Below are 23,724 nucleotides of genomic sequence, written 5' to 3'. Positions count from 1 at the left end.
GGGCACCTCGCGAGGTTCCTGTGATGCAAGCCATGACGACCAAGGCCAGGCGGGCACCAGGAGGGCGCCAGTGCGTGCAGTCTCCTCGTTTCCTCTTTGGTGCTAAAGAGGCAAGCACGGGCGAGGAGTCCCGAGGTATCAGGCAAAGGTTTCCATATCGGAGCAACGGGACCAAGACCAGCAGGACGGCAGGACGGAGGTCACCGTGGAGCCTAGGACGGCGTCACCACCAGAGCCTTTGCCAGGGGAGGACCATCTTTTGTCAGGATAGCTTGTACTAGCTGCCCCCTTCAAATTGGCCGTTGTGCGATCCCTTCCCGCCTAATATTTGGGAAGAGGACCGGGGCCTCTATATATAGGACTAGCCACCACCGTAGGGAGGCATCTCATCTTGGAGCAGATCCATTCCGCCAAGGCCACCACACAAACTCACCAAGCACAAGAGCACCTCTCCTCAGGAGGCTGTTCTTCCCTTGTAATTGTCCATCCTCAGCCCAAGAGGCAATCCAGCACACCAACTGGAGTAGGGTATTACACCACATCGGTGGTCCGAACCAGTATAAATCTTGTGTCCCTTTGCTCTGCGAGTTCGACGCGATGAACCTTGAGATTGTGGTGAGGGCGTGAGCTAGAGGGAGGAGAGATCTTCGTGCGCACCCCAGTGTTCGAACCTCAAGGGTTTTGCCGGAACCCGAAATATGACATTTGGCGCACCAGGTAGGCGTGCGCTAAAGCTTTCCTTCCGTTAATCCATGTTCCACCGCTCCACCGCATCCATGTCAGACACGCGTCGAACCCGCGCCGAGCGCCGGGCCTCCCTCGCCGCCCGTGTCACTCAGACAGCCCCTGTCGGCGGGCCTTCCCATCGTTCTCCTTCTCCTATTGCCAATGCCGCTACCGGCCCGGCAGTGAACGAGCAGCAAGCATCATCACTGCAACCCTCCATGCGGCGGGACGGCCGCACCGCCACCCCATCGCTGACTCTGGCCGCGCACCCACGAACGCGTAGGCTGCGCTGCTCATGGCACGCGAGCTCCTGCACTACAGCCCGGTCGATGACCTCTACGAGGATTGGTTAGACCGCATCGCCGAGCTCGTTAGCGCCGGCTCTCCTGCACCATCCCTCTCGCTGCCTCGCCCACCTCCATCCGTGGGCGCTGTGGCTCACGGAGCGCCTCCACTGCCTCCGCATCAAGATGACGCCCTTGTGCAAGACGTGCATCTCACGGAGCGCCACCGCCCCCTCCGCGACAAGACGGTGTCCTCACCCCAAGACGAGCGGTCCCGCGGCGTGATCCGCCAGCCATGTGCCCGCGCACGAAGAAGGAAGCTGCCAAGAGGTTCCCCTGCCACAAGAAAACGCTCCAGCGCTCCCGGCGCCACGACAAGACCGCGTGTCGCCTGCGCCGGCGGTGCACGAACATCAAGGGCAGGCTCCGCCCCTGCAGAGGGCCCCGGTGGCCACTGCAGGCTTCCGCGCCTTTGCTCCCAAGCTGCGCACCGTCGTTTGCCCAGGCAAGTTCAAGCCGGATTTGCCTCCGTGCTGTGACGACACCCCCGACCCCATGGAGTTCCTGCAGCTCTATGAGCTGATCATCGAGGCGGCCAATGGCGACGAAAAAGTCATGGCGAACTGGTTTCCCATGGCTCTCAAGGATGGTGAAATAGAACTGGCCCTTAACCTGCAATTCAATTGTGCATGCAATGATGAATCACTCTTGCCTGCTATAGTGTACATTTAGGCATCATCATACATGGCATAACCTAATACATGTGTATACCATTGTAGAATCTGGAATATGCAATGTTTATGTTAGTTCATACATTGCACATGATGTTTAAATGCCCCTTCAATTTGGCCAGTCAAGTGATGGTCTTTAAGCCTCCTTCTTTGCTTGTTTTCTTGATACTCCCTCCTTCCATCTATATAGGGCCTAATGTGTTTTTAAGACCGCCTTTGACTATTGATAAGACTAATAATACATGAGATGTATAATGTGAAAATTATATCATCGCAAGCTCCTTTCACATAAGAATTTGACGGTATGCTTTGTGTAACTTGCATGTCATATATTATTGCTCTAATACTTGGTCAAAGTTAGCCTCGAAAAATGATTAGGCCCTGTATAGATGGAAGGAGGGAGTATGTAAGATTTGTTCACACATATGTTCAATTGCTTGTTTGCAGCAGTCAGCCAAACCAGGACTGTTTGCTTTGATTAATTGCTATTCTTGACCTAACAGTCTAACAGAGCTTGTCAACGATTTAAACACTAAGGGCAGCTGTGGTGGGGGCTTGTCTAACTCATAGGTGACATAATGGTTTGGTTGTACACTAAGCTCTCCAAGGGTACCTGGAGATCCAGTTCGAAGGTATACCTAGTTTTGACATAGTGCATGTCGGTGTCCTGGGAACGGGGGTCCCCAAACTTGCTTGCCTGCGGCCCAGGGCGTGGCTCCGTCAGCAGCCCCGTACGGCCCATCTTCACCAGCAAACACTCAAGACCGTCGCTAGGGGCTGATACGTCTCCAACGTATCTATAATTTTTGATTGTTCCATGCTATTATATTATCTGTTTTGGATGTTAATGGGCTTATTTATACACTTTTATATTATTTTTGGGACTAACCTACTAGCCCAAGGCACAGTGCAAATTGCTGTTTTTTTTGCCTATTTCAGTGTTTCACAGAAAAGAAATATCAAACGAAATAAAATCTCCGGGAGAGTTATTTTTGGAACAAACATGATCCATGGGACTTGGAGTGGACGACAAGCAACCAACAAGGAGGCCACAAGGCAGGGGGAGTGCCTACCCCCCTGGGCGCGCCCTCCACCCTCGTGGGCCCCTCGTGGCTCCACCGACCTACTTCTTCCTCCTACATATATTCATATACCCCGAAAACATCTAGGAGCACCACGAAACCCTATTTCCACCGCCGCAACCTTCTGTACCCAAGAGATCCCATCTTGGGGCCTTTTCCGGAGCTCCACCGGAGGGGGAATCGATCACTGAGGGCCTCTACATCAACTCCATGGCCTCTCCAATGATGTGTGAGTAGTTTATTTCAGACCTTCGGGTCCATAGTTATTAGCTAGATGGTTTCTTCTCTCTCTTTGGATCTCAATACAATGTTATCATTTATCTTCTTGGAGATCTATTTGGTGTAACGCTTTTGGCGGTGTGTTTGTCAAGATCCGATGAATTGTGGGTTTATGATCAAGTTTATCTATGAACAATATTTGATTCTTCTCTAAAATCTTTTATGTATGATTGGTTATCTTTGCAAGTCTCTTCGAATTATTAGTTTGGTTTGGCCTACTAGATTGATCTTTCTTGCAATGGGAGAAGTGCCTAGCTTTGGGTTCAATCATGCGGTGTCCATTCCCAGTGATAGCAGGGGCAGCAAGGCACGTATTGTATTGTTGCCATCGGGGATAACAAGATGGGGTTTATATCATATTGCTTAAGTTTATCCCTCTACAACATGTCATCTTGCCTAATGCGTTACTCTGTTCTTATGAACTTAATACTCTAGATGCATGCTGGATAGCAGTCGATGTGTGGAGTAATAGTAGTAGATGCAGAATCGTTTCGGTCTACTTGTCGCGGACGTGATGCCTATATACATGATCATGCCTATATATTCTCATAATTATGCACTTTTCTATCAATTGCTATACAGTAATTTGTTCACCCACCGTAATACTTATGCTATCTTTAGAGAAGCCACTAGTGAAACCTATGGCTCCCGGGTCTGTTCTCCTTTGTATTAATCTACCGTCAACAAGCTATTTCTATTACCATTTATTTTGCAATCTTTACTTTTAATCTATATCATAAAAATACCAAAAAATATTCATCTTATTATTGTTATCTCTATCATATATCACTCTCGTAAGTGACCATGAAGGGATTGACAACCCCTTTATTGCGTTGGTTGCGAGGTTCTTATTTGATTGTGTAGGTACGAGGGACTTGCGTGTAGTCTCCTACTGGATTGATACCTTGGTTCTTAAAAACTGAGGGAAATACTTACGCTACTTTGCTGCATCACCCTTTCCTCTTCAAGGGAAAACCAATGCATTGCTCAAGAGGTAGCAGGGGCCGAACCTCGTGAGGTGGATGACGCAAGACCTCCTCGGGGGCGGCCTCACCAGGCTGGCCTGCAAGGGGCGGAGAGATCAAGGGAAGGGGCACCTCGCGAGGTTCCTGTGATGCAAGCCATGACGACCAAGGCCAGGCGGGCACCAGGAGGGCGCCAGTGCGCGCAGTCTCCTCGTTTCCTCTTTGGTGCTAAAGAGGCAAGCGCAGGCGAGGAGTCCCGAGGCATCAGGCAAAGGTTTCCATATCGGAGCAACGGGACCAAGACCAGCAGGACGGCAGGACGGAGGTCACCGTGGAGCCTAGGACGGCGTCACCACCAGAGCCTTTGCCAGGGGAAGACCATCTTTTGTCAGGATAGCTTGTACTAGCTGCCCCCTTCAAATTGGCCGTTGTGCGATCCCTTCCCGCCTAATATTTGGGAAGAGGACCCGGGCCTCTATATATAGGACTAGCCACCACCGTAGGGAGGCATCTCATCTTGGAGCAGATCCATTCCGCCAAGGCCACCACACAAACTCACCAAGCACAAGAGCACCTCTCCTCAGGAGGCTGTTCTTCCCTTGTAATTGTCCATCCTCAGCCCAAGAGGCAATCCAGCACACCACACTGGAGTAGGGTATTACACCACATCGGTGGTCCGAACTAGTATAAATCTTGTGTCCCTTTGCTCTGCGAGTTCGACGCGATGAACCTTGAGATTGCGGTGAGGGCGTGAGCTAGAGGGAGAAGAGATCTTCGTGCGCACCCCAGTGTTCGAACCTCAAGGGTTTTGCCGGAACCCGAAATATGACATTTGGCGCACCAGGTAGGCGTGCGCTAAAGCTTTTCTTCCGTTAATCCATGTTCCACCGCTCCACCGCATCCATGTCAGACACGCGTCGAACCCGCGCCGAGCGCCGGGCCTCCCTCGCCGCCCGTGTCACTCAGACAGCCCCTGTCGGCGGGCCTTCCCATTGTTCTCCTTCTCCTATTGCCAATGCCGCTACCGGCCCGGCAGTGAACGAGCACCAAGCATCATCACCACAACCCTCCGTGCGGCGGGACGGCCGCACCGCCACCCCATCGCTGACTCTGGCCGCGCACCCACGAACGCGCAGGCTGCGCTGCTCATGGCACGCGAGCTCCTGCGCTACAGCCCGGTCGATGACCTGTACAAGGGTTGGTTAGACCGCATCGCCGAGCTCGTCAGCGCCGGCTCTCCTGCACCATCCCTCTCGCTGCCTCGCCCACCTCCATCCGTGGGCGCTGTGGCTCACGGAGCGCGTCCACCGCCTCCGCATCAAGATGACGCCCTTGTGCAAGACGCGCATCTCACGGAGCGCCACCGCCCCCTCCGCGACAAGACGGTGTCCTCGCCCCAAGACGAACGGTCCCGCGGCGTGATCCGCCACGCCATGTGCCCGGGCACGAAGAAGGAAGCTGCCAAGAGGTTCCCCTGCCGCAAGAAAACGCTCCAGCGCTCCCGGCGCCACGACAAGACCGCGTGTCGCCTGCGCCGGTGGTGCACGAACATCAAGGGCAGGCTCCGCCCCTGCAGAGGGCCCCGGTGGCCACTGCAGGCTTCCGCGCCTTTGCTCCCAAGCTGCGCACCGTCGTTTGCCCAGGCAAGTTCAAGCCGGATTTGCCTCAGTGCTGTGACGACACCCCCGACCCCATGGAGTTCCTGCAGCTCTATGAGCTGATCATTGAGGCGGCCAATGGCGACGAAAAAGTCATGGCGAACTGGTTTCCCATGGCTCTCAAGGATGGCGAAATAGAACTGGCCCTTAACCTGCAATTCAATTGTGCGTGCAATGATGAATCACTCTTGCCTGCTATAGTGTACATTTAGGCATCATCATACATGTCATAACCTAATACATGTGCATACCATTGTAGAATCTGGAATATGCAATGTTTATGTTAGTTCATACATTGCACATGATGTTTAAATGCCCCTTCAATTTGGCCAGTCAAGTGATGGTCTTTAAGCCTCCTTCTTTGCTTGTTTTCTTGATACTCCCTCCTTCCATCTATATAGGGCCTAATGTGTTTTTAAGACCGCCTTTGACTATTGATAAGACTAATAATACATGAGATGTATAATGTGAAAATTATATCATCGCAAGCTCCTTTCACATAAGAATTTGACGGTATGCTTTGTGTAACTTGCATGTCATATATTATTGCTCTAATACTTGGTCAAAGTTAGCCTCGAAAAACTATTAGGCCCTGTATAGATGGAAGGAGGGAGTATGTAATATTTGCTCACACATATGTTCAATTGCTTGTTTGCAGCAGTCAGCCAAACCAGGACTGTTTGCTTTGATTAATTGCTATTCTTGACCTAACACTCTAACAGAGCTTGTCAATGATTTAAACACTAAGGGCAGCTGTGGTGGGGGCTTGTCTAACTCATAGGTGACATAATGGTTTGGTTGTACACTAAGCTCTCCAAGGGTACCTGGAGATCCAGTTCGAAGGTATGCCTAGTTTTGACATAGTGCATGTCGGTGTCCTGGGAACGGGGGTCCCCAAACTTGCTTGCCTGCGGCCCAGGGCGTGGCTCCGTCAGCAGCCCCGTACGGCCCATCTTCACTAGCAAACACTCAAGACCGTCGCTAGGGGCTGATACGTCTCCAACGTATCTATAATTTTTGATTGTTCCATTCTATTATATTATCTGTTTTGGATGTTAATGGGCTTATTTATACACTTTTATATTATTTTTGGGACTAACCTACTAGCCCAAGGCATAGTGCAAATTGCTGTTTTTTTGCCTATTTCAGTGTTTCATAGAAAAGGAATATCAAACGAAATAAAATCTTCGGGAGAGTTATGTTTGGAACAAACATGATCCAGGGGACTTGGAGTGGACGACAAGCAACCAACGAGGAGGACACAAGGCAGCGGGAGTGCCTACCCCCCTGGGTGCGCCCTCCACCCTCGTGGGCCCCTCGTGGCTCCACCGACCTACTTCTTCCTCCTACATATATTCATATACCCCGAAAACATCTAGGAGCACCACGAAACCCTATTTCCACTGCCGCAACCTTATGTACCCAAGAGATCCCATCTTGGGGCCTTTTCCGGAGCTCCGCCGGAGGGGGAATCGATCACAGAGGGCCTCTACATCAACTCCATGGCCTCTTCAATGATGTGTGCGTAGTTTACTTCAGACCTTCGGGTCCATAGTTATTAGCTAGATGGCTTCTTCTCTCTCTTTGGATCTCAATACAATGTTATCCTTTATCTTCTTGGAGATCTATTTGGTTTAACTCTTTTAGCGGTGTGTTGGTCAAGATCCGATGAATTGTGGGTTTACGATCAAGTTTATCTATGAACAATATTTGATTCTTCTCTAAAATCTTTTATGTATGATTGGTTATCTTTGCAAGTCTCTTCGAATTATCAGTTTGGTTTGGCCTACTAGATTGATCTTTCTTGCAATGGGAGAAGTGCCTAGCTTTGGGTTCAATCATGCGGTGTCCATTCCCAGTGATAGCAGGGGCAGCAAGGCACGTATTGTATTGTTGCCATCGAGGATAACAAGATGGGGTTTATATCATATTGCTTAAGTTTATCCCTCTACAACATGTCATCTTGCCTAATGCGTTACTCTGTTCTTATGAACTTAATACTCTAGATGCATGCTGGATAGCAGTCGATGTGTGGAGTAATAGTAGTAGATGCAGAATCGTTTCGGTCTACTTGTCGCGGACGTGATGCCTATATACATGATCATGCCTAGATATTCTCATAATTATGCACTTTTCTATCAATTGCTATACAGTAATTTGTTCACCCACCGTAATACTTATGCTATCTTTAGAGAAGCCACTAGTGAAACCTATGGCTCCCGTGTCTATTCTCCTTTGTATTAATCTACCGTCAACAAGCTATTTCTATTACCATTTATTTTGCAATCTTTACTTTTAATCTATATCATAAAAATACCAAAAAATATTCATCTTATTATTGTTATCTCTATCATATATCACTCTCGTAAGTGACCGTGAAGGGATTGACAACCCCTTTATTGCGTTGGTTGCGAGGTTCTTATTTGATTGTGTAGGTACGAGGGACTTGCGTGTAGTCTCCTACTGGATTGATACCTTGGTTCTTAAAAACTGAGGGAAATACTTACGCTACTTTGCTGCATCACCCTTTCCTCTTCAAGGGAAAACCAACGCATTGCTCAAGAGGTAGTAGGGGCCGAACCTCGTGAGGTGGACGACGCAAGACCTCCTCGGGGGCGGCCTCACCAGGCTGGCCTGCAAGGGGCGGAGAGATCAAGGGAAGGGGCACCTCGCGAGGTTCCTGTGATGCAAGCCATGACGACCAAGGCCAGGCGGGCACCAGGAGGGCGCCAGTGCGTGCAGTCTCCTCGTTTCCTCTTTGGTGCTAAAGAGGCAAGCGCATGCGAGGAGTCCCGAGGCATCAGGCAAAGGTTTCCATATCGGAGCAACGGGACCAAGACCAGCAGGACGGCAGGACGGAGGTCACCGTGGAGCCTAGGACGGCGTCACCACCAGAGCCTTTGCCAGGGGAAGACCATCTTTTGTCAGGATAGCTTGTACTAGCTGCCCCCTTCAAATTGGCCGTTGTGCGATCCCTTCCCGCCTAATATTTGGGAAGAGGACCTGGGCCTCTATATATAGGACTAGCCACCACCGTAGGGAGGCATCTCATCTTGGAGCAGATCCATTCCGCCAAGGCCACCACACAAACTCACCAACCACAAGAGCACCTCTCCTCAGGAGGCTGTTCTTCCCTTGTAATTGTCCATCCTCAGCCCAAGAGGCAATCCAGCACACCACACTGGAGTAGGGTATTACACCACATTGGTGGTCCGAACCAGTATAAATCTTGTGTCCCTTTGCTCTGCGAGTTCGACGCGATGAACCTTGAGATTGCGGTGAGGGCCTGAGCTAGAGGGAGGAGAGATCTTCGTGCGCACCCCAGTGTTTGAACCTCAAGGGTTTTGCCGGAACCCGAAATATGACATTTGGCGCACCAGGTAGGCGTGCGCTAAAGCTTTCCTTCCGTTAATCCATGTTCCACCGCTCCACCGCATCCATGTCAGACACGCGTCGAACCCGCGCCGAGCGCCGGGCCTCCCTCGCCGCCCGTGTCACTCAGACAGCCCCTGTCGGCGGGCCTTCCCATCGTTCTCCTTCTCCTATTGCCAATGCCGCTACCGGCCCGGCAGTGAACGAGCAGCAAGCATCATCACTGCAACCCTCCGTGCGGCGGGACGGCCGCACCGCCACCCCATCGCTGACTCTGGCCGCGCACCCACAAACGCGCAGGCTGCGCTGCTCATGGCATGCGAGCTCCTGCGCTACAGCCCGGTCGATGACCTCTACGAGGATTGGTTAGACCGCATCGCCGAGCTCGTCAGCACCGGCTCTCCTGCACCATCCCTCTCGCTGCCTCGCCCACCTCCATCCGTGGGCGCTGTGGCTCACGGAGCGCCTCCACCGCCTCCGCATCAAGATGACGCCCTTGTGCAAGACGCGCATCTCACGGAGCGCCACCGCCCCCTCCGCGACAAGACGGTGTCCTCGCCCCAAGACGAACGGTCCCGCGGCGTCATCCGCCTCGCCATGTGCCCGCGCACGAAGAAGGAAGCTGCCAAGAGGTTCCCCTGCCGCAAGAAAATGCTCTAGCGCTCCCGACGCCACGACAAGACCGCGTGTCGCCTGCGCCGGCGGTGCACGAACATCAAGGGCAGGCTCCGCCCCTGCAGAGGGCCCCGGTGGCCACTGCAGGCTTCCGCGCCTTTGCTCCCAAGATGCGCACCGTCGTTTGCCCAGGCAAGTTCAAGCCGGATTTGCCTCCGTGCTGTGACGGCACCCCCGACCCCATGGAGTTCCTGCAGCTCTATGAGCTGATCATCGAGGCGGCCAGTGGCGACGAAAAAGTCATGGCGAACTGGTTTCCCATGGCTCTCAAGGATGGCGCCCAATCATGGCTCCTGAACCTGCCCGTGGGATCAATCTCCTCCTGGGAAGAGATGTGCAACCGCTTCATCGCCAACTTCCAGGGTACTCGCGGCCGTCCTCCGACCACGGGTGACCTGCGCCACATCAGGCGACAGCCGGGAGAGACCATGCAGAAGTACATCCAGAGCTGCAACAGAGTTCTCCTCAAGATCCCCAAGGTGATGGATGAAGCTATCATCTCAGCATTTTCTGATGGCCTCTGCGACGTTACGATGAAGGAGGAGCTCGCCATCCACGAGGAGCTATGCACAATTCTGGAGCTGTTCAACATAGCGACCAAGTGCGCAAGAGCTGAGGAAGGGCGTCTCTCCCTCCCTGCTGCCAACCCAGAGGAGAAGAAGGCCAAGGTCAAGGACGTGAAGCACAAGGGAGTGGCCATACTCGCGGCAGAGCCGGACATGAAATGTGGCTGGGACCACCCCGAGTCGTCCAAGGGCAGCCTTCCGTTCTACGCCTTCCACAACATGCATAGCTACAACACCAACGATTGTCAAGAGCTCAGGGCCATCCGAGATGGACGCTTCGGTCGACGCCTCGAGCGCAATGACCGGGGCTACGGCCGAGGAGGAGGACGAGGTGAAGGACGTTGGGACGACCGCGGCCCCCACCAGGAGTGGCACGACCGGCCTCGTGAGGACAACTGGAAGGAGCATCCTCGTGAGGGCGCCTGGCGCGACCAGCCTCGCGAGGATCGTCCTCAAGGCAATCTTGGTCTCCCTCCGCTGCCGCCACCACCAAGAAGGAACGACGACCACCATCAGGACGAGGGCCCTGGGGGCTTCTAGGAACCACGCGCCATCGCTTACATCTTGGGTGGTGCTCGGGACCCAGCTTCCCAGTGCATCTTCAAGCAGTTCTCTTGCAAGGTGAATGCAGCCCTCCCCAGGCTCGAGGCCACGCGCCCGCTCAGGTGGTCCAAGTATGCCATCACCTTCAGCTCGGCGGACCAACTCAAGTGCGCGGCGACCGCCAGCGTCCTCCTGATGCTCTGTTCACCCATCATCAGCAATGTCCAAGTCACCAAGACCCTCATCGACGGTGGCGCGGGGCTCAGTGTCCTATCCGTCGAGACGTTCGATAGCCTCCAAGTGCCATACGATCAGCTTCAGCCCACCAAGCCTTTCTCAGGAGTGACCGACGGCTTCACCACCCCGATAGGGCAAGTTCATCTCCCTGTCACCTTCGGTCAGCGCGACAACTACCAGACCGAGCTCGTCGACTTCGACTTCGCCCACATCCGTCTGCTGTACAATGCCATCCTCAGGTACCCAGCATTAGCCAAATTCATGACAGTGACCCACCATGGCTACAACGTCCTCAATATGCCAGGAAGCGGCAGAATCATCACAGTCCCCTGCTAAGAAAGAGATGCGGTGTGCTCTCTCGAGCGCGCCTTCCAAGCCGCAACAATCAAAGACCCTGATAGCGAGGGCATGTAGTACCCTCCTGAGGCCACCCCCAAGAAGAAGAAGCAACTACACCGCACAGGGCCTCAGGGGAGCGGTGCCACCTCAGGATCGGTGCCCGCACCTGGAGCGCCTCCCTCCCTCGCATAGGAAGGCATGCCCGGCGCCCTCCTTGGGCAGGGCTCGGTGGATCTCTTCTGGAGGGCCTTAGACCTGGCCAACATCATGAGGGAGGCGCTCGGGCACCACGTGGAGGCATGCTTTGTCGCACATTTCCCTCAGGAGGGCACCGGGTGAGGAGCGCCCGGTGCTCAATAGTTCATCAACAAGGCCACCCAGGAGCTTCAGGAAGCAAGAGCGATACGCGCGCCCGCTGCCCACCTGGTGCAGCTCGCCATCCAGGCGAGTGTGGCGAGCTGCGCGTCTGCATCGACATCCCAGGGCTCAACAGGGCCGCATCTCAGGAGCGCTTCTGGCCTTCGCGCGCTGGCCGGTGCGAGGGTCCACCTCACAGCTATGTTCGCATGCCATTCGGCCTGCCGAGCGTGGCAGCCGCCTTCCAGCGCAACCTACAGAGCATCCTAGCAACCCAGGAGGCCAGGCATCACGTGGTCTTGGCGGAGATGGAGACGGTCCTCAGGGAGCCACCTGAGCCCCCAGATCCTCCCGAGGCTCAGGGTCTTGGAGGCTCGTGAGGAGCGGCTTCTTCAGCGCACGCCTTCAGCTACCCCAACGCTCCTTCGACAACAAAACCAGGTGACATTTTCCAAGTTCATTTCAGCTGGGAGTGCCCCTCGGGCTGCATTATTCCCAGGTCGCATGGGCATGTCCCTGCGGCGTGTATCCTCTTGCATCTTGAGCTTACTTTACTGGGGGCGCCCCTCGGGCTGCATCATCCCCAGGCCGCTCGGGTCCGTCCTAGCGGCATGTGTCGTTCTTGCATCTATCTAAGCTATCTGGTTCCCATGCATGAGTTATTTATAGTCACCACCTGCTTGATGGCCACCCACCATGGGAGCCGCGCGCTGATCGTTTTTCTTTAGGATCCTTCGCATGAGAAGACTAGGCACGACGCATGTGCTCTGGTCCATCCCTGCAGCGTCGATAAACCCAATGGCCGAGCTCTGTCTGGCGGGCCGGCCCCGTTCACGTCTCCTCCTGGGGTCGTTGGTGCTTGGCCTCCTCATGCGATAGCCTCAAGAGATCCGCTCGGCGCAGGTTGCCTAACCATCTCGCAGGACCACCACATCCATCAAGAGCCAAGACCAGGCGCAACCCGCCTTGAGGTAGGGCCTCGTGGGTCTTGCGCTAGCTCACGAGTGCCCAGACACACCTCGTCTAGCACTGCCGTGCAAGCCACGTGTCAGGGCGGGGCTGCACACGCCCTGGGGGGCTCCACTCAGAGGGATCCCTCACCCATGCACTAGTGGAAGCACCATGCTCCATGCTAGCAGTCGACACTACCGAGGAGCGCCTATGCCCATGCAAGTGCGGAAGCGCTATGCTCCGCGCTGGTGATAAACAACTAAGGGCGGCCCCATGGCCGTATCAACCTCAGGGAGCCTCCGAGATCAGTGTCTGGCCTCATTGCAACACCTCCCCTCGAGAGAGTCGCGCGAGGGGGCTGGGCACGGGGGCTGCGCTCGGGTCACGCCCGAGCGTACGCCGCCCTGCCAGGTCCCTCGGACCTGGTCGTCGCGCACCCTCCCAAGCAGATCCAAGGTATGAAGATCGTTTGGATGTCAAGGGGGACTCCTGAGCATCGCGACTCAGGAGCCTAACTGGCCACGTAGCCCCTCACTCCTTGGTCCGTCCTGGTGACCCGGACGATCCAACGACGGCTGAGGTATGCGTGGGGTCGGGCCCTGCCGACGTAGAACACTAGGCCTACTCTCGCATCTCCTTTCTACAAGCTGTTTGCGTGTCAAGGGGGACTCCTGAGCATCGCGACTCAGGAGCCTAACTGGCCATGTAGACCCTCACTCTTTCGTCCATCCTGGTGACCCAGACGGCCCAATGGTGGCTAAGGTATGCGCGGGGTCGGGCCCTGCCGACGCAGAACACCAAAGAAAACGGAAAGGAAAACGTGGAATTTCAAACAAATATTACAAGACATACTGTTTCTCAAATACCAAGAACAATTTCAAACGCCTCCACGAGGTACGGTTCATTTGCAAAAGAAAAGCAGGAAAAGGAGCCGCCGGCAAGTCATCCGATCATCCCTGGACACCGCCGTCGCTTGCAAGAGGCACCACTTCGACGGTGATGCCGCCTGCACCTGAGCCGCCAGCTGGAGTTGCAGGTTCAACAACGTCACCAGTTGGGGGCTGAAAGCACAAGTGCTCCCTGCGTGATTTGGGTAATTAATGTCAACATATCTCTTGTTGGACTAATGTTTTCACCTAGTATATTCCAGATAAGTTCAAAATGGAGTGGTGTGGACAAGAAGATGTGGAACCCCTTCAAGATGATAAGGACAAAGGATTGGCTCAAGCTCAAAGCTCAAGACTCTGCATTTTCTATTTTAGTGATCTAGATCACATTGAGTCCATAGGGAAGCCAATATTATTAAGAGGGGGTGAGGTGTTGCTTAATGAGGTTCTTGCTCAAAGTGCTTAGTGATATGCTCCACAACCCTCAACTACTTTCTCACATCCAAATATGTCCCAAACCAAAAGTCAAACTTGGCCCCACCAAAATTTTCTATCCGGCGCCACCGAGTACTCTTGACATAGCCACTACCAGAATTCCTAATCAATTCGGTCTCACCGATGGGATCTCGGTCTCACCGAGATGGGCTTGAAAACTCTCTGTTGCCTTCAACACTAATGTCGGTCTCACCGATATATGGAATCGGTCTCACAGAGTTTTCTTGGCCAACTCTCTGTTTAGCTTATTACCAAAATCAGTCCCACCGAGTTTGTGTACTTGGTCCAACCGAGATGAGGCTCTACCCTAACCCTAGCACATCGGTCTCACCGAGTTGATCATGTCGGTCCCACCGAAATGCCTAACGGTCACATTATGAACCAAATCGGTCTGACCGAGTTTTCTAATTCGGCCCCACCGAGTTTGGCAAATTTTGTGTAACGGTTAGATTTTGTGTGGAGGCTATATATACCCCTCCACCCATGCTTCATTCGAAGAAAGATCCATCAGAACATGCCTACACTTCCAACATACATTTTCTGAGAGAGAACCACCTACACTTGTGTTGAGGTCAAGATATTCCAATCCAACCACATAAATCTTGATCTCTAGCCTTCCCCAAGTTGCTTTCCACTCAAATCATCTTTCCACCAAATCCTATCCTATGAAAGAGAGTTGAGTGTTGGGGAGACTATCATTTGAAGCACAAGAGCAAGGAGTTCATCATCAACACACCATTTGTTACCTCTTGGAGAGTGGTGTCTCCTAGATTGGCTGGTGTCACTTGGGAGCCTCCATCAAGATTGTGGAGTTGAACCAATGAGTTTCTAAGGGCAAGGAGATCGCCTACTTCGTGAAGATCTACCCTAGTGAGGTAAGTCCTTTGTGGGCGACGACCATGGTGGGATAGACAAGGTTGCTTCTTCGTGGACCCTTTGTGGGTGGATCCCTCCATGGACTCGCGCAACCGTTACCCTTTGTGGGTTGAAGTCTCCATCAATGTGGATGTACGATAGCACCACCTATCGGAACCACGCCAAAAATCTCCGTGTCTCCAATTGTGTTTGCACACTCCAATCCCATCCCTTTACATATTTGCAACTTGCATGATTTACTTTTCACTGCTCATATACTCATGTCATGCTTTTTTGATATGTATTGTGAATGTTTAAACTTGTGCCAAAACTCCACTTCAACTTAAAGAAATTAAAAACTGTAACTTTTCTTGCTAAGAGTCTATTCACCCCCCTCTAGACACCTCTTCTTGATCCTTTCAATTGGTATCAAAGCGTTGGTCTCCATTGCTTTGGTTTAAACACCTTTGGAGCAAGATGGATGAGTCTACGTTGGGAGTCTTAGACGTAGGGTGCCTATACTTGATGGAGAGTACTTTCATGAGTGGAAAAATGAGATGCTTGAGATTTTCAATGAATATCATTTGAACAAGTACATTACTAGCCCTTGTGCACCTCATGTTGATCCTTTGCATCCTTCCCTTGATGAGTCTATTGACATGATCCGTAATCTTAGAACTATCAATTTAATCACTAGAGGCTTGCCTAGAAACTTGCTTAATAGCTTGCCTGCTCTTGATTGTGCCTACACCATATGGAGATTCCTTGAGGAACGATTCCCAAACTATTCCTTGAAAAATCTAGATGATATTCTTCATAAGTCTATTGCCTTGAGTAAGATGAGTTCCAATGATCCCAAATTTGGCGATTGTTTATTTGAGATTACAAATCTTATGAGTGCCAAAGGAGATGTTGGAATCATTAGCAATATCGTTTCCGAAGTCATTAGAATTCATAGAGATGAACATTGTTACGGTCATACTTCTAATGAATCACTCTCTCTAGGAATTGATCCACCATATGATGATGTTGAACATGGATACTATGATCTTGATGATGCAATGAGACACTTTGGTCTTATGGCTAATCTTCGTGGCTACATGGCTGGAGGAAAGGAATGGGTTCTTGATAGTGGGTGTAGCGACCATATGACCGGAGACAAAGATATGTTTCATGAGCTTGCTGAAAACGATGGCCCTCAAAAGTATGTCACTTTTGGTGATAGCTCAAAGGGTAAGGTGGTTGGCCTTGGTAAGGTGGCCATCTCACATGATAGCTCCATACAAAATGTTATGCTCGTTGAATCTCTTGGCTACAATTTACTTTCTGTATCTAGACTTGCTAACTTTGGTTTCAATGTCCTATTTACTGAAGTAGATTGCCAAGTGTTTCATAGAGATAATCATAAAATGGTCTTTACTGGTACATGTAGAGGTGATATTTACATTGTGGATTTCACTAAAAAGGCTCAACCTAGAACTTGCCTAATTGCTAGATCTTCTAAAGGCTGGTTGTGGCATAGAAGGCTAGGTCATGTGGGCATGCGAAATCTTCATAAGCTTATTAAAGGTGATCATATCCTTGGAGTAAAAGATGTTATACGAGGATAGACTTTTTAGTGCTTGTCAAGCAGGAAAACAAGTTGGACGAAGCCACCCCATGAAGAACATCATGACCACGAGAAGACCTCTCGAGCTACTTCACATGGATCTCTTTGGTCCAAATTCCTACAAGAGTCTCGGTGGTAACTCATTTGGTCTAGTCATAGTCGATGATTTTTCAAGATTTACGTGGGTGTTCTTTCTTGATGATAAATCGCAGGTCCAAAAGATCTTCAAAATTTTTGCTAGGAAGGCCCAAAATCAATTTGAAGTGAAGATCAAGAAGGTTCGGAGCGACAATGGAACGGAGTTCAAGAATGCAAATGTGGACACCTTTCTTGATGAAGAAGGGATTTCACATGAGTTCTCAGCTACGTACACGCCTCAACAAAATGGAGTTGTTGAGAGGAAGAACCGAACTCTTATTGAGATGGCGATAACAATGCTTGATGAGTATAAGTCTCCAAAACACTTTTGGGCAGAAGCGGTTGAGACAGCTTGTCATGCAACAAATCGCTTGTATCTTCACAAGCTACTCGGCAAGATGGCATATGAGCTCCTCACCGGTAACAAACCCCAAGTTGGATACTTTCGAGTATTTGGCTCAAAGTGTTACATCCTTGTTAAGAATCATCGTTCTAAATTTGCTCCAAAATCTCACGAAGGTTTCCTACTTGGTTATTGCTCAAACTCTCACACTTACCGTGTCTACAACAATTTCACCCGAATGGTTGAAGAGACGGTAGATGTGAAGTTTGATGAATCTAACGGCTCAGGAGTAGAGCAATTGCCAATTGATGTAGGAGATAAAGATCCTTCAGAAGCAATCCAAGACTTGTCTATTGTCAAGATCCGTCCAACGGAGGTGAAGGAGAGTACCTCGTCCGTCCAAGTGGAAGCTTCTACCTCACGACAAGGTGAACCAAGAGTTGACTTGGAAGCATCCACGAGTGGGACACACCAAGACGAAGAAAACAGGGACGTGCACCAAGATGAACCTCATCAACCTCCTTCTCCACCACGACAATAGAACGATAACGTCAACAATGAAGAAGGCCAAGAAGAAGAATAACAGGATGAAGAAGATGTTCCACCCCGACCCAAGCAAAAGCTCCCACGAGTTCGAGCAAGAGTCGCCAAAGACCACCCCGTCGAGCAAATTTACAATGATATCCAAACCGGGAGAATCACTCGCTCTAAAACTCGTTTGTCTAACTTTTTTGAACATTATTCATTCATCTCTAGCATTGACCCTATGAAGGTTGAAGAAGCATTGGAAGATCCGGATTGGATAAACGCCATGCATGAAGAGCTACACAACTTTGAGAGAAATCAAGTGTGGACATTAGTCGAGAAGCCCGACAACAACCACAACATCATTGGTACCAAATGGGTGTTTCGCAACAAGCAATACAAAGATGGTCAAGTCGTCCGCAACAAAGCTTGTCTAGTCGCCCAAGGCTACACTCAAGTCGACGGTATGGAATATGGTGAAACATATTCCCCTATTGCTAGACTTGTATCCATCTGCATCTTACTTGCCTATGCTAATCACCATGATATCACTTTATACCAAATGGACATTAAAAGTGCTTTTCTAAACGGTGGGATTGAGGAGGAGGTTTATGTTAAACAACCTCCCGGCTTTGTCAATCCTAAGAAACCTGATCATGTTTACAAACTTCACAAAGCTCTTTATGGTCTTAAACAAGCTCCTAGAGCGTGGTATAAATGTTTGACCAAGTTCCCTATTGAAAAAGGCTTTGAAATTGTAAAAATAGATTCTACTCTTTTTACTAAAAGGGTTAATGGATAACTATTTGTGCGCCAAATTTATGTTGATGATATTATATTTGGTTCGACTAACCCTCATTTTAGTGAGAAGTTTGGGAAGCTAATGTCGGAGAAGTTTGAGATGTCTATGATGAGTGAACTCAAGTTATTTCTTGGTTTGCAAATCAAGCAAACTAAGGAAGGTGCCCTTGTTTATCAAACAAAGTACACCAAGGACTTATTCAAGAAGTTCAATATGCAAGAATGCAAAGGTATGAATACACCCATGCCTACTAGTGGACATCTTGACTTGACTAAGGACGGTGAACCGGTTGATCAAAAAGTTTACCGCTCTATGATCGGTTCATTGTTATATCTATGTGCCTCTCGTCCAGATATTATGCTAAGTGTGTGCATGTGTGCACGATATCAAGTGGCCCCCAAAGAATGTCATCTTAAGGCTGTGAAAAGGATAGTGAGATACTTAATACATACACCAAATTTTGGTATTTGGTATCCTAAGAGGTCGTCTTTTGATCTTGTTGGCTATTCCAACTCGGACTATGCCGGAGACAAGGTTGATAGAAAGTCCACTTCGGGTACTTGTCAATTTCTTGGTAGATCTCTTATGTCTTGGTCCTCCAAGAAACAAAACTCGGTATCCTTATCCACCGCCGAAGCGGAATACATTGCCGCCAGTTCATGTTGTGCTCAATTACTTTGGATGACCCAAACTCTTAAAGATTATGGGATAAATGTGAAACATGTTCCATTGCTTTGTGACAATGAGAGTGCTATTAAGATTGCTCACAACCCCGTGCAACATTCTCGAACTAAGCATATTGAAGTTCGTCATGATTTCATTCGAGATCATGTTGCTAAAGGGGACATTGATCTTAAGCATGTTCGTATCGATAAGCAATTGGCGGATATATTCACCAGACCGCTTGATGAGAAAGTATTTTGCCATTTGAGAGGTGAATTAAACATCATTGATGCTTCAAACTTGGAGTAGGAACTCCATTTGGATACATGCAAGGCATGAATCTATGACTAATCCTTGATACTTCTCTTATGATGGTGATGATAATTATGTCTTGGATATATTTGCACCCATGCATGCTATCTAACCCTTGAAGGTACTTGGATGAATATAAATCTATGAGATTGCAACTCACTCACATCTTGAGGAATTTCTACATCACAAAGTCTCCACTCCATGGTGGTTGAAAACAAGGAAGCATAAAACCCTTCAACATATCCTTTGACAAATTCTATGTATCAAATTTCATTTAGTATCAAATTTCATGATTGTCATTTTGGATACACAAGTGCTCTTCCTTGCAAAACTAACCCATGTAGGTAGATGAACTCAACTCCAAGTGGTGCTCCCAACCATTCTTGCGCTACATCAACTTTGAGCACCCCACGCAAGTTCAACTACATGATCAAGATCAACACCACCACCCAAGGTATGTCATTCCATCTTAGAGAAGCTTTACCTCAAGTCATAGGTCAAAGCAACTCAACAAGATGTGAATACATCAAATGCTTAAACTAAAAATGGTAACCCCATTTTGAGCTTAAACGATGAGTATGACTTACGATCAAGTGTTCTCACTTGACTCCTCAGTCAATATACTCTATCATAGGTGACTTTGTCACCACCCATTTCTAGATGAAGTTTTCTAGTGCTTCCTTGAGTTTACATACTTCATATAGATTTTCTTTTCTCTATTTTAGTCCTGCATTTCCGTGCATCCAATTCATTGCATATCCTTTAGTTAATTCCTTGCAAATCTTTGTGAGATCTTATTTGCCTAGTGAGCTGAGGTGACAAGTGTTCTCTCTGTGTTGGACTCGGTCATACCGATCTGTTGCTTCCGGTCACACCGAAGACTACAACTCGTTATCCTCGATTTCATTGCAGAAAAGACAATTTGCCATTTGTTCCCATAGTTTTATTCCAGCTCCACTCGATGATTCGTGTCCTCTACCAGCATCACAATCTATATGCTGCTTTGCTCTGTGACTCAAGGACCAAACCTGATTGACTCACACTCCAGAAGATCCCTTCTTGGAAATTGATGTCAAAGGGGGGGGAGAGATCACATGAAAGCTTATTCTCTTCAAAGGGGGAGAAAAAGAAAAAGGGGGAGAAAGAGAAAAAGGGAGAGAGAGGTAATCACATCAAAGGCCCCAAATGCTTGGTGTTCATGAGGAGATAAGTCACATGTCTTTAAGAGGGGAAAGACATGTCTATGTTATGTTTATGGTTATGATATGTTTTGCTCTGATTTTGTTTCCCTAAGTTCTCCCATTATCCAATACAAGATTCAGGGGGAGAACGACTGCTATGGAAGAAAATCTATGAATTCATTGCATATCTTTACCTTTTGGGGACATGTCTATATCAAATAGAGTACTCAGTACTCACTCTCTACATGTCATCCCAGTCTTGGTTCTCTTGTGGTTTCTTTTGTTTGCTCTGGCTTGTAGATGTATCTGTGTTATCTAACCATGTTTACTCAGGTTCATTCCCTCCTAAGCCAACTCAAGACCACAAGGTAAGTATATGCATCACACTCATGTGCATGAGGATTCCTTGTTGATGTACATATTGTTTTGCAAGAAGGACTCATGAGCATGTAGGTACATTTCCTATATTTACATCTTTTGCTCAGATGCATATAGCCAAGATACATGTAACACATTGCTTACTCTGCCATGCTTATGCATTAACATGCTCCTATATTCCATATTTACATGGTTGCATACATGTAGGGGGAACCTATGCTTGTTACATGTCTTTCCAAAGCTTTTTACTCGGCATTCTCTATATCTTTATCTAAAGCTTTGTTGTATGTTGTCATCAATTACCAAAAAGGGAGAGATTGAAAGCACAAGTGCTCCCTGGGTGATTTTGGTAATTAATGTCAACATATCTCTTGTTGGACTAATGTTTTCACCTAGTATATTCCAGATAAGTTCAAAATGGAGTGGTGTGGACAAGAAGATGTGGAACCCCTTCAAGATGATAAGGACAAAGGATTGGCTCAAGCTCAAAGCTCAAGACTCTGCATTTTCTATTTTAGTGATCTAGATCACATTGAGTCCATAGGGAAGCCAATATTATTAAGAGAGGGTGAGGTGTTGCTTAATGAGGTTCTTGCTCAAAGTGCTTAGTGATATGCTCCACAACCCTCAACTACTTTCTCACATCCAAATATGTCCCAAACCAAAAGTCAAACTCGGCCCCACCAAAATTTTCTATCCGGCGCCACCGAGTACTCTTGACATAGCCACTACCAGAATTCCTAATCAATTCGGTCTCACCGATGGGATCTCGGTCTCACCGAGATGGGCTTGCAAACTCTCTGTTGCCTTCAACACTAATGTCGGTCTCACCGATATATGGAATCGGTCTCACAGAGTTTGCTTGGCCAACTCTCTGTTTAGCTTATTACCAAAATCAGTCCCACCGAGTTTGTGTACTTGGTCCAACCGAGATGAGGCTCTACCCTAACCCTAGCACATCGGTCTCACCGAGTTGATCATGTCGGTCCCACCGAAATGCCTAACGGTCACATTATGAACCAAATCGATCTGACCGAGTTTTCTAATTCGGCCCCACCAAGTTTGGCAAATTTTGTGTAACGGTTAGATTTTGTGTGGAGGCTATATATACCCCTCCACCCATGCTTCATTCGAAGAAAGATCCATCAGAACATGCCTACACTTCCAACATACATTTTCTAAGAGAGAACCACCTACACTTGTGTTGAGGTCAAGATATTCCAATACAACCACATAAATCTTGATCTCTAGCCTTCCCCAAGTTGCTTTCCACTCAAATCATCTTTCCACCAAATCCTATCCTATGAAACAGAGTTGAGTGTTGGGGAAACTATCATTTGAAGCACAAGAGCAAGGAGTTCATCATCAACACACCATTTGTTACCTCTTTGAGAGTGGTGTCTCCTAGATTGGTTAGGTGTCACTTGGGAGCCTCCGTCAAGATTGTGGAGTTGAACTAAGGAGTTTGTAAGGGCAAGGAGATCGCCTACTTCGTGAAGATCTACCCTAGTGAGGCAAGTCCTTCGTGGGCGACGGCCATGGTAGGATTGACAAGGTTGCTTCTTCATGGACCCTTCATGGGTGGAGCCCTCCGTGGACTCGTGCAACCGTTACCCTTCGTGGGTGGAGCCCTCTGTGGACTCGCGCAACCGTTACCCTTCGTGGGTTGAAGTCTCCATCAACGTGGATGTACGATAGCACTAACTATCGGAACCACGCCAAAAATCTCTATGTCACCAACTGCGTTTGCACACTCCAATATCATCCCTTTACATTCTTGCAACTTGCATGATTTATTTTCCACTGCTCATATACTCTGGTCATGCTTGTTTGATATGTATTGTGAATGTTTAAACTTGTGCCAAAACTCCACTTCAAAAAGAAATTAAAAACTGCAACTTTTCTTGCTAAGAGTCTATTCACCCCCCCCCTCTAGACACCTCTTCTCGATCCTTTCAAGGGCGCAGGGTCGAAGGCGCGGAACTTCTTCAGTAGAGCCTCCACCTGGCCCTTCATGGCTTCGGCAGTGGCTACGCAGCGCTCGTCGTCCACAGGCTCCAGCAGCTCGTCGAGGTTGGCTGCAGGGTCACGAAGATAGAGGTGGCTGAGGACGCGTGTCACCGCGGCCGAGGAAAGTGTGCGGCCTTCTCCTTCTACCAAGGGGCCGATTCCGTCCACGACCTCCTCAAGCGCCCCGACTAGATGAGGAAGCAGCTGGGTGGGGCCCTCATCGACGGTGCCTAGCGGCTCCTCCAAACCCTTCTTGTAGAGTGCCTGTAGCGCCACGCGGGACCTCTCCTCGAGGGACTTGAAGTCCGCGCAGTCCTCGGCCAGGACCTTCGCCTTGGCGTCAAGCTTGGCCTTCTCCGATTCCATCTTCCGCTTCAGCTTCTCCAGCCGGCTGTGCTCCGCGGCCTGCGCCTTCCCCAACTGCTCCAGCTTGGCGTCCTCCCGTGCCTTCATCTTCTCTTTCTCCGCCTTGCGGCCTCGCGCCTTGGCTGCACACTCGTTGCGCATTGTCTCCAGCTCGGCCTCCAGTGACTGACAACGATCCTGGGCGGCCCCGGCATCATTCAGCGCCACCTTGCGAGCGGCCACGGCCTGGGCGGTGGCCTGCTTGTGCTTCTCGGAGGTTGCTGTCGCCTGGCTCAGTGCCGCCCGAACGGACACGTCTGAGTGAAGCCAGCCAGAGACCAACTCCAGGCGCCCGGCTACCAGGAGGGGGTCGGCGCCTTGAAGATCTTCTCACGGTAGGGTCATCGCAGAAAGAG

Source organism: Triticum aestivum, chromosome 3A (assembly GCF_018294505.1).
Source record: "Triticum aestivum cultivar Chinese Spring chromosome 3A, IWGSC CS RefSeq v2.1, whole genome shotgun sequence".
Taxonomy (NCBI): Eukaryota; Viridiplantae; Streptophyta; class Magnoliopsida; order Poales; family Poaceae; genus Triticum; species Triticum aestivum.
Note: the sequence above shows the minus strand (reverse complement) of the source record.